The sequence below is a fragment of the Heptranchias perlo genome, chromosome 39, assembly GCF_035084215.1.
Source record: "Heptranchias perlo isolate sHepPer1 chromosome 39, sHepPer1.hap1, whole genome shotgun sequence".
Classification (NCBI taxonomy): domain Eukaryota; kingdom Metazoa; phylum Chordata; class Chondrichthyes; order Hexanchiformes; family Hexanchidae; genus Heptranchias; species Heptranchias perlo.
Genome location: NC_090363.1, coordinates 9599241 through 9613153, shown reverse-complemented (window position 1 = coordinate 9613153; position 13913 = coordinate 9599241).

Below are 13913 nucleotides of genomic sequence, written 5' to 3'. Positions count from 1 at the left end.
CGATAGGTCTGGAGGTATTGACGACTTTATGAATTGATCGCGGTATGTCTGTGGTCTGACTATTACTGGCGAATTACTGGTATTACACAGAGAGGGGGTGAGATTGTACCTTAAAACATAAAAAGGGCATTTATTTGCTTGTGTGTGTTGCAATGTAATTCGCTTTGTTGGAGTGTTATTCATGCAGTTTTTTTGATGAACTGGCTGAGGAATTCCCACGGCCTCTAGTCTGATATTTAACTTTAATAACTTTACACATTAACTACTTTCTTTATGGCAAGAGGTGCTGGCGATTTGGGACGGGAGCGTCAGCATTTCTGGGAGGGGGGGAGGGAAGACCTAGGGTGAGGACCCTCCATCATAAGGCCACGCTGGCAGGAGACCCTGCACCCAGTCTTGGCTTATTGCGTCTTCTGCTCAGGCTGTTGGATTCTGTTCTGCTTTGCCAACATCTGTCTCCATTTCAGGCCAGCCTCACCCCTCACCACCTCAACTGTTGTAACCTTCTCCATGTCTCCTAAATGCCTTTAATTCCATCCATTAGACTTTCTCCCATCATTTCCTGTTATTATCATGTCTGATATCTAACCATCTCCTTTCATGCATTTAGATATAATTTTACCAATACTTCCTCTCCTCTGTGTTTGTGTATGTTTGTGAGTGTGTGTATATGTCAGTGTGTGTGAGCGTATTTGTGTGTTTATGTGAGCATATTTGCAAATGTGTGCATATGTGAGTGTGTATGAATGTGTGTGTATTTGTGTGTTTGTATATGTGTGTATATGAGTGTGTGTATATGTTAGCATATTTGTGCGTTTGCATATGTGCATATGTAAATGTGTATCAATGTGTGTGTGTTTGTATATGTGTGTATTTATGTTTATGCCTATTTGTAAGAACATAAGAATGCAAGAAATAGAGGCAGGAGTAGGCCATACGGCCCCTCGAGCCTGCTCCACCATTCAATCAGATCATGGCTGATCTTCAACCTCAACTCCACTTTCCCGCCCGATCCCCATATCCCTTGATTCCCTTAGAGTCCAAAAATCTATCGATCTCAGCCTTGAATATACTAAACGACTGAGCATCCACAGCCCTCTGGGGTAGAGAATTCCAAAGATTCACAACCCTCTGAGTGAAGAAATTCCTCCTCATCTCAGTCTTAAATGGCCGACCCCTTATGCAGAGACTATGCCCTCTAGTTTTAGACTTTCCAGCCAGAAGAAACAGCTTCTCAGCATCTACCCTATCAAGCCCTCTTAGAATCTTATATGTTTCAATGAGATCACCTCTCATTCTTCTAAACTCCCTGAGAGTACAGGCCCATTCTACTCAATCTCTCCTCATAGGACGACCCTCTCATCCCAAGAATTAATCTAGTGAACCTTCGTTGCACTGCCTCTAGAGCAAGTATATCCTTCCTTAGATAAGGAGACCATAATTGCACACAGTACTCCAGGTGTAGGTTCACCAGAGCCCTGTACAATTGCAGCAAGACTTCCTTACTCTTGTACTCCAACCCCTTGCATTAAAGGCCAACTTACCATTTGCCTTCCTAATTGCTTGCTGTACCTGCATGTGTTTGTATGTATGTATCCGACCGTGTTTGTGTGTGTATGTTCGTATGTATGTGTGTTTGTCAGTGAGTTTGTGTGTGTGTGTATGTCTGTGTGTTTGTGTGTGTGTGTATATATGTGTGTTTGTTTTTGTTTTTTGACTAAAACTAAAATCTGGTTCAGGCTTATTTCTACCTTGGGTCCACTGTGAGCTCAGATTGTTATTTAAAGTTTATCCCTTCTATCCATTTATTCTCATTTCCTTCTCCATATCTGTCCGACATCTTTCAGACATATCCCCGGAAGGACTGATGCAACGAGCTACCAAACTCTAGGCGGGGAGACGTTTTTTAATGAAACTCTCTCGGCCCAATTCAGGACCGCCTTTCATTGTGGAAAGAATTGAAACGACACAGCGGAAACTAACTCTGATCTGAGACATGTGACTCGTTTCATTCAGTAAGAAGTTCCCTGTTGGTCCAGAGAATATCCACTTGTTCCCGCTGGTGCTCGCTTTTCCCAGGTGAGGTTTGGTCAGTTCCTGTGCTGGGATTCCAGAAATTTGTAGATATGGGGTTTGTTCTGCTTAATTGGCGCTGTCGCCGGGACCGTCACTGTCTCAGGAGCAGCCGCCTCTTCAGGTGCTCCTGGGATCCCAAGAGATGGTGAGAGCAGCTCAGCATTCTACATCATCCCTCAAACCGTGCCCGGGATACCCGCAGGGGAAAGTCTCGTACCCCCCGGCCCGCTGTGAACCCGCCCCTGTGCCAGCCTTGGGACTCCCGTCTCTTCTACACTAAAGTTTAAAGGCAGCTTTGACTAGCGTTGCCCTTCCATGCACGGGGCAGCTCCGGCGTCTGGAGTGTCTGGTCCCTCGGTAATTATCGGGATCGGAGAGATCTCTGGAATAATTATCAACAAATAGCGAAACACTGCCGGCGCCGTGCGATAGGTCTGGAGGTATTGACGGGTTTACAAATTGATCGCGGTATGTCTGTGGTCTGACAATGACTGGTGAATTACTGTGATGTGGAGACGCCGGTGATGGACGGGGGTGGACAAATGTAAGGTGTCTTACAACACCAGGTTATAGTCCAACAGTTTTATTTAAAATCACAAGCTTTCGGAGGCTTCCTCCTTGGTCATGTGAGTGTGGGGTTCCATGAAAGTTACCCCATATATAGTCAGAGAACAATGCCTGGTGATTACAGATAATCTTTCCAACTTCCCGTTATCAAGGCAATCAAAGGAGTTGAATAGTGTTCAGACAGAGAGACATTACATACAAGACTACTGAATACACAAACGGTCAGAACCCAAAGACAGAGAGAGAGAGAAACATCCGAAAGGAAGAGAAAGAGAGAGAATGACCAGTTGTATTAAAAACAGATAACTTTTTTTCGCTGGTGGGATTACTGGTATTACACAGAGAGGGTGAGATTGTTTCATCCGAATTAGATATTTGTACCTTAAAACATAGAAAGTGCTTTTAAACAATAACATTTATTTGTTTGTGTGTGTTGCAATGTAATTCGCTTTGTTGGAGTGTTATTCATGCAGTTTTTTGATGAACGGGCTGAGGAATACCCACGGTCTCTACTCTGATATTTAACTTTAATAACTTTACACATTAACTACTTTCTTTATGGCAAGAGGTGCTGGCGATTTGGGACGGGAGCATCAGCATATCTGGGAGGGGGGAGGGAAGACCTAGGGTGAGGACCCTCCATCATAAGGCCACGCTGGCAGGAGACCCTGCACCCAGTCTTGGCTTATTGATTCTTCTGCTCAGGCTGTTGGATTCTGTTCTGCTTTGCCAACATCTGTCTCCATTTCAGGCCAGCCTCACCCTTCACCATCTCAACTGTTCTCACCTTCTCCATGTCTCCTAAATGCCTTTAATTTCTTCCATTAGACTTTCTCCCATCATTTCCTGTTATTATCATGTCTGATATTTAACCATCTCCTTTCATGCATTTACATATAATTTTACCCATACTTCCTCTCTCCTCTGAGTTTGTGTATGTTTGTGAGTGTGTGTATATGTGAAGGTGTGAGTGTGTGTGTGAGCGTATTTGTGTGTTTATGTGAGCATATTTGCATATGTGTGCATATGTGAGTGTGTATGAATGTGTGTGTATTTGTGTGTTTGTATATGTGTGTATTTATGTGTATGCCTATTTGTAAGAACATAAGAATGCAAGATATAGAGGCAGGGGTAGGCCATACGGCCCCTCGAGCCTGCTCCACCATTCAATCAGATCATGGCTGATCTTCAACCTCAACTCCACTTTCCCGCCCGATCCCCATATCCCTTGATTCCCTTAGAGTCCAAAAATCTATCGATCTCAGCCTTGAATATACTAAACGACTGAGCATCCACAGCCCTCTGGGGTAGAGAATTCCAAAGATTCACAACCCTCTGAGTGAAGAAATTCCTCCTCATCTCAGTCCTAAATGGCCGACCCCTTATCCTGAGACTATGCCCCCTAGTTTTAGACTTTCCAGCCAGGGGAAACAGCCTCTCAGCATCTACCCTATCAAGCCCTCTTAGAATCTTATATGTTTCAATGAGATCACCTCTCGTTCTTCTAAACTCCCTGAGAGTACAGGCCCATTCTACTCAATCTCTCCTCATAGGACGACCTTCTCATCCCAGGAATTAATCTAGTGAACCTTCGTTGCACTGCCTCTAGAGCAAGTATATCCTTCCTTAGATAAGGAGACCAAAATTGCACACAGTACTCCAGGTGTAGGTTCACCAGAGCCCTGTACAATTGCAGCAAGACTTCCTTACTCTTGTACTCCAACCCCTTGCATTAAAGGCCAACTTACCATTTGCCTTCCTAATTGCTTGCTGTACCTGCATGTGTTTGTATGTATGTATCTGACCGTGTTTGTGTGTGTATGTTCGTATGTATGTGTGTTTGTCAGTGAGTTTGTGTGTGTGTGTGTCTGTGTTTGTGTGTGTGCATATATGTGTGTTTGTTTTTGTTTTTTTGACTAAAACTAAAATCTGGTTCAGGCTTATTTCTACCTTGGGTCCACTGTGAGCTCAGATTGTTATTTAAAGTTTATCCCTTCTATCCATTTATTCTCATTTCCTTCTCCATATCTGTCCGACATCTTTCAGACATATCCCCGGAAGGACTGATGCAACGAGCTACCAAACTCTAGGCGGGGAGACGTTTTTTAATGAAACTCTCTCGGCCCAATTCAGGACCGCCTTTCATTGTGGAAAGAATTGAAACGACACAGCGGAAACTAACTCTGATCTGAGACATGTGACTCGTTTCATTCAGTAAGAAGTTCCCTGTTGGTGCAGAGAATATCCACTTGTTCCCGCTGGTGCTCGCTTTTCCCAGGTGAGGTTTGGCCAGCTCTTGTGCTGGGATTCCAGAAATTTGTAGATATGGGGTTTGTTCTGCTTAATTGGCGCTGTCGCCGGGACCGTCACTGTCTCAGGAGCAGCCGCCTCTTCAGGTGCTCCTGGAATCACAAGAGATGGTGAGAGCAGCTCAGCATTCTACATCATCCCTCAAACCGTGCCCGGGATACCCGCAGGGGAAAGTCTCGTACTCCCCGGCCCGCTGTGAACCCGCCCCTGTGCCAGCCTTGGGACTCCCGTCTCTTCTACACTAAAGTTTAAAGGCAGCTTTGACCAGCGTTGCCCTTCCATGCACGGGGCAGCTCCGGCGTCTGGAGTGTCTGGTCCCTCGGTAATTATCGGGATCGGAGAGATCTCTGGAATAATTATCAACAAATAGCGAAACACTGCCGGCGCCGTGCGATAGGTCTGGAGGTATTGACGGGTTTACAAATTGATCGCGGTATGTCTGTGGTCTGACAATGACTGGTGAATTACTGTGATGTGGAGACGCCGGTGATGGACGGGGGTGGACAAATGTAAGGAATCTTACAACACCAGGTTATAGTCCAACAGTTTTATTTAAAATCACAAGCTTTCGGAGGCTTCCTCCTTGGTCATGTGAGTGTGGGGTTCCATGAAAGTTACCCCATATATAGTCAGAGAACAATGCCTGGTGATTACAGATAATCTTTCCAACTTCCCGTTATCAAGGCAATCAAAGGAGTTGAATAGTGTTCAGACAGAGAGACATTACATACAAGACTATTGAATACACAAACGGTCAGAACCCAAAGACAGAGAGAGAGAGAGAAACATCCGAAAGGAAGAGAAAGAGAGAGAATGACCAGTTGTATTAAAAACAGATAACTCTTTTTCGCTGGTGGGATTATTGGTATTACACAGAGAGGGTGAGATTGTTTCATCCGAATTAGATATTTGTACCTTAAAACATAGAAAGTGCTTTTAAACAATAACATTTATTTGTTTGTGTGTGTTGCAATGTAATTCGCTTTGTTGGAGTGTTATTCATGCAGTTTTTTGATGAACGGGCTGAGGAATTCCCACGGTCTCTAGTCTGATATTTAACTTTAATAACTTTACACATTAACTACTTTCTTTATGGCAAGAGGTGCTGGCGATTTGGGACGGGAGCGTCAGCATTTCTGGGAGCGGGGGAGGGAAGACCTAGGGTGAGGACCCTCCATCATAAGGCCACGCTGGCAGGAGACCCTGCACCCAGTCTTGGCTTATTGCATCTTCTGCTCAGGCTGTTGGATTCTGTTCTGCTTTGCCAACATCTGTCTCCATTTCAGGCCAGCCTCACCCCTCACCACCTCAACTGTTCTCACCTTCTCCATGTCTCCTAAATGCCTTTAATTTCTTCCATTAGACTTTCTCCCATCATTTCCTGTTATTATCATGTCTGATATTTAACCATCTCCTTTCATGCATTTACATATAATTTTACCCATACTTCCTCTCTCCTCTGAGTTTGTGTATGTTTGTGAGTGTGTGTATATGTGAAGGTGTGAGTGTGTGTGTGAGCGTATTTGTGTGTTTATGTGAGCATATTTGCATATGTGTGCATATGTGAGTGTGTATGAATGTGTGTGTATTTGTGTGTTTGTATATGTGCATATGTAAATGTGTATCAATGTGTGTGTGTTTGTATATGTGTGTATTTATGTGTATGCCTATTTGTAAGAACATAAGAATGCAAGAAATAGAGCCAGGAGTAGACCATACGGCCCCTCGAGCCTGCTCCACCATTCAATCAGATCATGGCTGATCTTCAACCTCAACTCCACTTTCCCGCCCGATCCCCATATCCCTTGATTCCCTTAGAGTCCAAAAATCTATCGATCTCAGCCTTGAATATACTCAGCGACTGAGCATCCACAGCCCTCTGGGGTAGAGAATTCCAAAGATTCACAACCCTCTGAGTGAAGAAATTCCTCCTCATCTCAGTCTTAAATGGCCGACCCCTTATGCAGAGACTATGCCCCCTAGTTTTAGACTTTCCAGCCAGAAGAAACAGCTTCTCAGCATCTACCCTATCAAGCCCTCTTAGAATCTTATATGTTTCAATGAGATCACCTCTCATTCTTCTAAACTCCCTGAGAGTAGAGGCCCATTCTACTCAATCTCTCCTCATAGGACGACCCTCTCATCCCAAGAATTAATCTAGTGAACCTTCGTTGCACTGCCTCTAGAGCAAGTATATCCTTCCTTAGATAAGGAGACCAAAATTGCACACAGTACTCCAGGTGTAGGTTCACCAGAGCCCTGTACAATTGCAGCAAGACTTCCTTACTCTTGTACTCCAACCCCTTGCATTAAAGGCCAACTTACCATTTGCCTTCCTAATTGCTTGCTGTACCTGCATGTGTTTGTATGTATGTATCTGACTGTGTTTGTGTGTGTATGTTCGTATGTATGTTTGTTTGTCAGTGAGTTTGTGTGTGTATGTCTGTGTGTTTGTGTGTGTGTATTTTTGTGTGTTTGTTTTTGTTTTTTGACTAAAACTAAAATCTGGTTCAGGCTTATTTCTACCTTGGGTCCACTGTGAGCTCAGATTGTTATTTAAAGTTTATCCCTTCTATCCATTTATTCTCATTTCCTTCTCCATATCTGTCCGACATCTTTCAGACATATCCCCGGAAGGACTGATGCAATGAGCTACCAAACTCTAGGCGGGGAGACGTTTTTTTATGAAACTCTCTCGGCCCAATTCAGGACCGCCTTTCATTGTGGAAAGAATTGAAACGACACAGCGGAAACTAACTCTGATCTGAGACATGTGACTCGTTTCATTCAGTAAGAAGTTCCCTGTTGGTCCAGAGAATATCCACTTGTTCCCGCTGGTGCTCGCTTTTCCCAGGTGAGGTTTGGCCACTTCCTGTGCTGGGATTCCAGAAATTTGTAGATATGGGGTTTGTTCTGCTTAATTGGCGCTGTCGCCGGGACCGTCACTGTCTCAGGAGCAGCCGCCTCTTCAGGTGCTCCTGGGATCACAAGAGATGGTGAGAGCAGCTCAGCATTCTACATCATCCCTCAAACCGTCCCTGGGATACCCTCAGGGGAAAGTCTCGTACTCCCCGGCCCGCTGTGAACCCGCCCCTGTGCCAGCCTTGGGACTCCCGTCTCTTCTACACTAAAGTTTAAATGTAAGGAATCTTACAACACCAGGTTATAGTCCAACAAATTTATTTTAAAATCACAAGCTTTCGGAGATTATCTCCTTCGTTCATTCATCTGACGAAGGAGATAATCTCCGAAAGCTTGTGATTTTAAAATAAATTTGTTGGACTATAACCTGGTGTTGTAAGATTCCTTACATTTGTCCACCCCAGTCCATCACCGGCATCTCCACATCATGGCTACTAAAGTTTAAAGGCAGCTTTGACCAGCGTTGCCCTTCCATGCACGGGGCAGCTCCGGCGTCTGGAGTGTCTGGTCCCTCGGTAATTATCGGGATCGGAGAGATCTCTGGAATAATTATCAACAAATAGCGAAACACTGCCGACGCCGCCTGGAGGTATGAAAGAGCCTGTGAATTGATGACGGTATGTTTGTGGGCTATCACTGGGGAATTACCGGTATCACATAGATAGGGGGTGACATTGTTTCATCAGATTAAAATATTTGGATCTTAAAACAAAGCAACTGCTTTTGAATTCTGATATTTATTTGTTTCTGACCGCTCCAGTGTCCTTTGCTTTATTAAGGCGAGGTTCCAGAAAAATGTTTTTTGCTGAAGTTGCTACATAATATAAAGATTTTAATGACTCATGACCGGATGCTGATAACATCTTTGCAGAAAATAAACTTGCGAGAGATATTAAGGTTAACACAAAAAGTTTTTACAATTATATTAGAACAAAAAGCGTAGTTAAGGGTAATATGGGCCCTTCAAAAACAGATGCTGTTAATATTGCAAATGATAAGAAGGAAATGGCAGATTTATTGAATAATTACTTTGCGTCTGTCTTCACAATACAGGAAGAGGATAATATACCTGACATTCCAGGGGAACTGATAATGAATCAATTATTGAAACTCACTAAAGTTAACGTAAACAAGAAAACAGTATCAGAAAAAATAATGGCGCTAAAGACTGACAAATCCTCAGGATCTGATGGATTTCACCCTAAGATTTTAAAGGAAGTAGGTGAGGAAATTGCAGATGCTTTAGCCATAATCTTCCAAAGCTCTCTCGATTTAGGAATTGCTCTTTTAGATTAGAAGATTGCAAATGTAACTGCATTATTTTAAAAAATTGAGAGGAAGTTATAGACCTGTCAGTCTAACATCCAATGTGGGGAAGTTACTGGAATCTATAATTAAGGACAGTGTGACTGAGCACTTAGAGAAATTTGAGCTGATTAGGGAGAGCGAACATGGATTTGTAAAGGATAGGTCATGCCTAATGAACCTAATTGAATTTTTTGAGGAAGTAACTCAAGTAGTGGACAGGGGAATGTCTACGGATGTAGTTTATATGGACTTCCAGAAGGCATTCGATAAGGTTCCACATAAGAGACTGTTAGCTAAAATTAAAGCTCATGGAATTGAAGGCAAATTATTGACTTGGTTTGGAGATTGGTTGGGTGGTGGAAGACAGAGAATAGAACAGAGAAATGGTTATGTACTGAAATTGGAAGGAAGTGACTAGTGGTGTCCCACGAGGCTCTATGCTGGGGCCTCAACGATTCAGTATATTTATTAATGACATAGATAACACAATAGAGGGCCAATGAAACGAAGATTGGTGGCATAGTAAGTAGTGTAAATGGGAGCATAAAATTACAAAAAAATATGTTGATAGATTAGTGAATGGGCAAAACTATGGCAGATAGATTTCAACGCAGGTAAGTGTGAGGTCATCCATTTTGGACCAAAAAAAGGATAGGTCCAAGCATTTTTTAAATGGTGAAAAGCTAGAAACAGTGGAGGTCCAAAGAGACTTAGGGGGTCCATGTACATAGATCACTAAAATATAGTGATCAGGTTTAAAAAATAATCAGAAAGGCTAATGGAATATTAGCATTTATATCTCAAGGGCTAGAATATAAAGGGGAGGAAGTTTTGCTACAGCTATACAAAGCCCTGGTTAGACCACATCTGGAGTACTGTGTACAGTTCTGAGCACTGCACTTTAGAAAGGATATATTGGCCTTGGAAGGAGTGCAGCGCAGATTCACCAGAATGTTGCCAGGGCTCCAAGGGTTAAATTATGAGGAGAGATTACATAAACTAAGCTTGTATTCCTTGGAATATAGAAGGTTAAGGGGTGACTTGATTGAGGTTTTTGGGATTTTGAAAGGAATTGATGGGGTATAGAGAGAGAAACTTTTTCCCCTGGTAGAGGAGTCTGGAACAAGGGGACATAACCTTACAATCAGAACCAGGCCATTCAGGAGAGATGCTTGGAAACACTTCTTCACAAAAAGGGTGGTAGAACTCCCTCCAACAAAAAAGCATTAGATGCTTGCTCAATTAAGGGATATGGAGCCAAGGCGGGTGGATGGAGTTAGGACACAAATGGCGGAACGGGCTCGAGGGGCTGAATGGCCTACGCCTATTCTTATGTTCCTATTGTAACACAGAGTAAAACAGCCAAGGGAAATACAGCAAAGGAATTATCAGATTCAGAATCTCACTAAACCATGAAGTCGAAGAATGTCAATTTCACAGAAATATTTTGCAAAAGTCCCTCGTCCACTTTGATGCTAGTTACAGGCAGATACATTGCCAGTCACTTCTGCTTTTTTATGTTATTAATTATAAACAATTTTACAACACCAAGTTATAGTCCAACAAATTTATTTTAAATTTCACAAGCTTTCGGAGGCTTCCTCCTTCCTCAGGTGAATGTTGTGGAAATGAAATCTTCGAATCCTACGCATTTATAAATCACAGAACAATGCGTGGTGATTACTGCCCGTTGCCAAGGCAATCACAGTGAGCAGACAGAGAGGTGTCACCTACAAGGCCACCGAATATACAAAAAAAAAGAGAGAGATAGGCAGAGACATAGAGACATCTGGAAGGAAGACAGCAAATGACCCGTTATATTAAAAACAGATAACATTTGTTCGCTGGTGGGGTTACGTGTAGCGTGACATGAACCCAAGATCCCGGTTGAGGCCGTCCTCATGGGTGCGGAACTTGGCTATCAATTTCTGCTCGATGATTTTGCGTTGTCGTGTGTCTCGAAGGCTGCCTTGGAGTATGCTTACCGGAAGGTCGGTGGCTGAATGTCCTTGACTGCTGAAGTGTTCCCCGACTGGGAGAGAACCCTCCTGTCTGGCGATTGTTGCGCGGTGTCCGTTCATCCGTTGTCACAGCGTCTGCATGGTCTCGCCAATGTACCATGCTCTGGGGCATCCTTTCCTGCAACGTATGAGGTAGACAACGTTGGCCGAGTCACAGGAGTATGAACCGTGCACCTGGTGGGTGTTGTCCTCTTGTGTGATGGTGGTATCTGTGTCGATGATCTGGCATGTCTTGCAGAGGTTACCGTGGCAGGGTTGTGTGGTGTCGTGGACGCTGTTCTCCTGAAGGCTGGGTAATTTGCTGCGAACGATGGTTTGTTTGAGGTTGGGTGGCTGTTTAAAGGTGAGTAGTGGAGGTGTGGGGATGGCCATAGCGAGGTGTTCATCGTCATTGATGACATGTTGAAGGCTGCGGAGAACATGGCGTAGTTTCTCCGCTCCGGGGAAGTACTGGACGACAAAGGGTACTCTGTTGGTTGTGTCCCGTGTTAGTCTTCTGAGGAGGTCTACGCGATTTTTCGCTGTGGCCCGTCGGAACTGTCGATCGATGAGTCGAGCGTCATATCCCGTTCTTACTAGGGCGTCTTTCAGCGTCTGTAGGTGTCCATCGCGTTCCTCCTCGTCTGAGCAGACCCTGTGTATTCGCAGGGCCTGTCCATAGGGGATGGCCTCTTTGACGTGGTTAGGGTGGAAGCTGGAAAAGTGGAGCATCGTGAGGTTGTCCGTGGGCTTGCGGTAGAGTGAGGTGCTGAGGTGCCCATCTTTGATGGAGATTCGTGTGTCCAAGAAAGAAACTGATTCTGAGGAGTAGTCCATGGTGAGCTTGATGGTTGGATGGAACTTGTTGATGTTATCTTGTAGTCTCTTTAGTGATTCCTCACCGTGGGTCCATAGAAAGAAAATGTCGTCGATGTATCTGGTGTATAGTGTTGGTTGGAGGTCCTGTGCAGTGAAGAAGTCCTGCTCGAACTTGTGCATGAAAATGTTGGCATATTGGGGTGCGAATTTGGTCCCCATGGCTGTTCCGTGTGTTTGGGTAAAGAACTGGTTATCGAAGGTGAAGACATTGTGATCCAGGATGAAGCGGATGAGTTGTAGGATGGCGTCTGGAGATTGGCTGTTGTTGGTGTTGAGTATTGATGCTGTTGCAGCGATGCCGTCATCGTGGGGGATACTGGTGTAGAGTGCCGAGACGTCCATCGTGGTGAGAAGTGTTCCTGGTTCAACAGGTCCGTGGGTACTGAGTTTTTGTAGAAAGTCTGTAGTGTCGCGACAGAAGCTGGGGGTTCCCTGTACAATGGGTTTCAGGATGCCCTCGATGTATCCAGAGAGGTTCTCACACAGGGTTCCGTTGCCTGATACAATAGGACCTCCGGGTGTGTTGGCTTTGTGTATCTTTGGGAGGCAGTAGAAGCCTCCCACGCGGGGAGTACGTGGGATGAGAGTGCGTAGGATGCTTTGAAGATTCTTTTATGTTATTAGTTCTACTAGTTCGTAATCCAATGGTTTAAGTGATCCCAATTCAACTAGCAATCACTACAACCTCATTAAAAACAAATAAGAGGACAGGAGTATTTGTGTTTTAATTATTTTCATAAGCTTAGCTTTAATGCCTATACAAGAGTGTCATATTCTTCGCGGTAGGGCGCGCTAATAATATGCAGGAGAGATACTATTTATGTCACGTTTTTTCTATATTGTTGTTTCACCATAAAATCGTGAATGGGATACGGCCGCAGCTTAAATTGAATAATAAATATTTACAGGAGTATTAATCTGGGTAACAAGGAGTGTGTTACTAAAAGATGAACATAATCAAACAGCAGGGGGAGTTAAAAGTGGTCTGAGACTGAAGGTGCTGCCGCAGCGTGACTGTGTTCTCGGGGGGCGGAAGGTGTGAATGCAGAAGCCCAGGAACGGGGACGGACCCACTCGAGGATTCTGTCTACTACAGTGCAGGAGAATCCTCGGCTGAGGACAAAGCTGGTGGGAGAAGAGGTGAGACCATAGGGGAAAGAAGGAAAGATTTTGCATGCAGCTTCTTTCAAGACCAAGTGCGCTGTTGACAACCAATTGCTTTTGCAGGGTCATTAACACATTGCCGTGTGTGGGATCTTGCTGTGCGTAAATTGGCTGCCGCGTTTCCTACATTACAGCAGTGACTACACTTCAAAAAAGTACATCATTGTCTCGATATAGTTTTGGGAAAGGCCCAATATAAATGCAAGTTCGTTAGGTTAACCCTCAAAATTCCAGTGATACAATCAGAACCACCAGGTGCTGACAGAGGAGACACAGCACGGGAATAACCTCAACCGCTTTGTGGCGTCTCCTGGCATCGGCCACACCCCGAGCAGCTCAGTAAGGGTCACCGCCACAACATACCGTGTGTCCACAAGTAAATCATCCAGTGGACCGTGAATGGAAAGTGTGTCTGTGCATTGTAAAGAATCAGTAATTGTAACAAGACAATCAATGAAGGTATTAGGAATGAACAGGAAGAGCCGAGTCTGTTTACATGTATTTAGAGCTGAACGGGCCCTGGGGATGTTGGATGGAACTGAATCTAACAAACAGATTCAACTGTGGAATTTGCAAGACTGAGATTGATGGATTTTTATTGGGTATCATGGGATATGGAGCAAAGGCGGGTAAATGGAGTTGAGGTACAGATCAGCCAGGATCTAATTGTATGGAGGAACAGGCTGG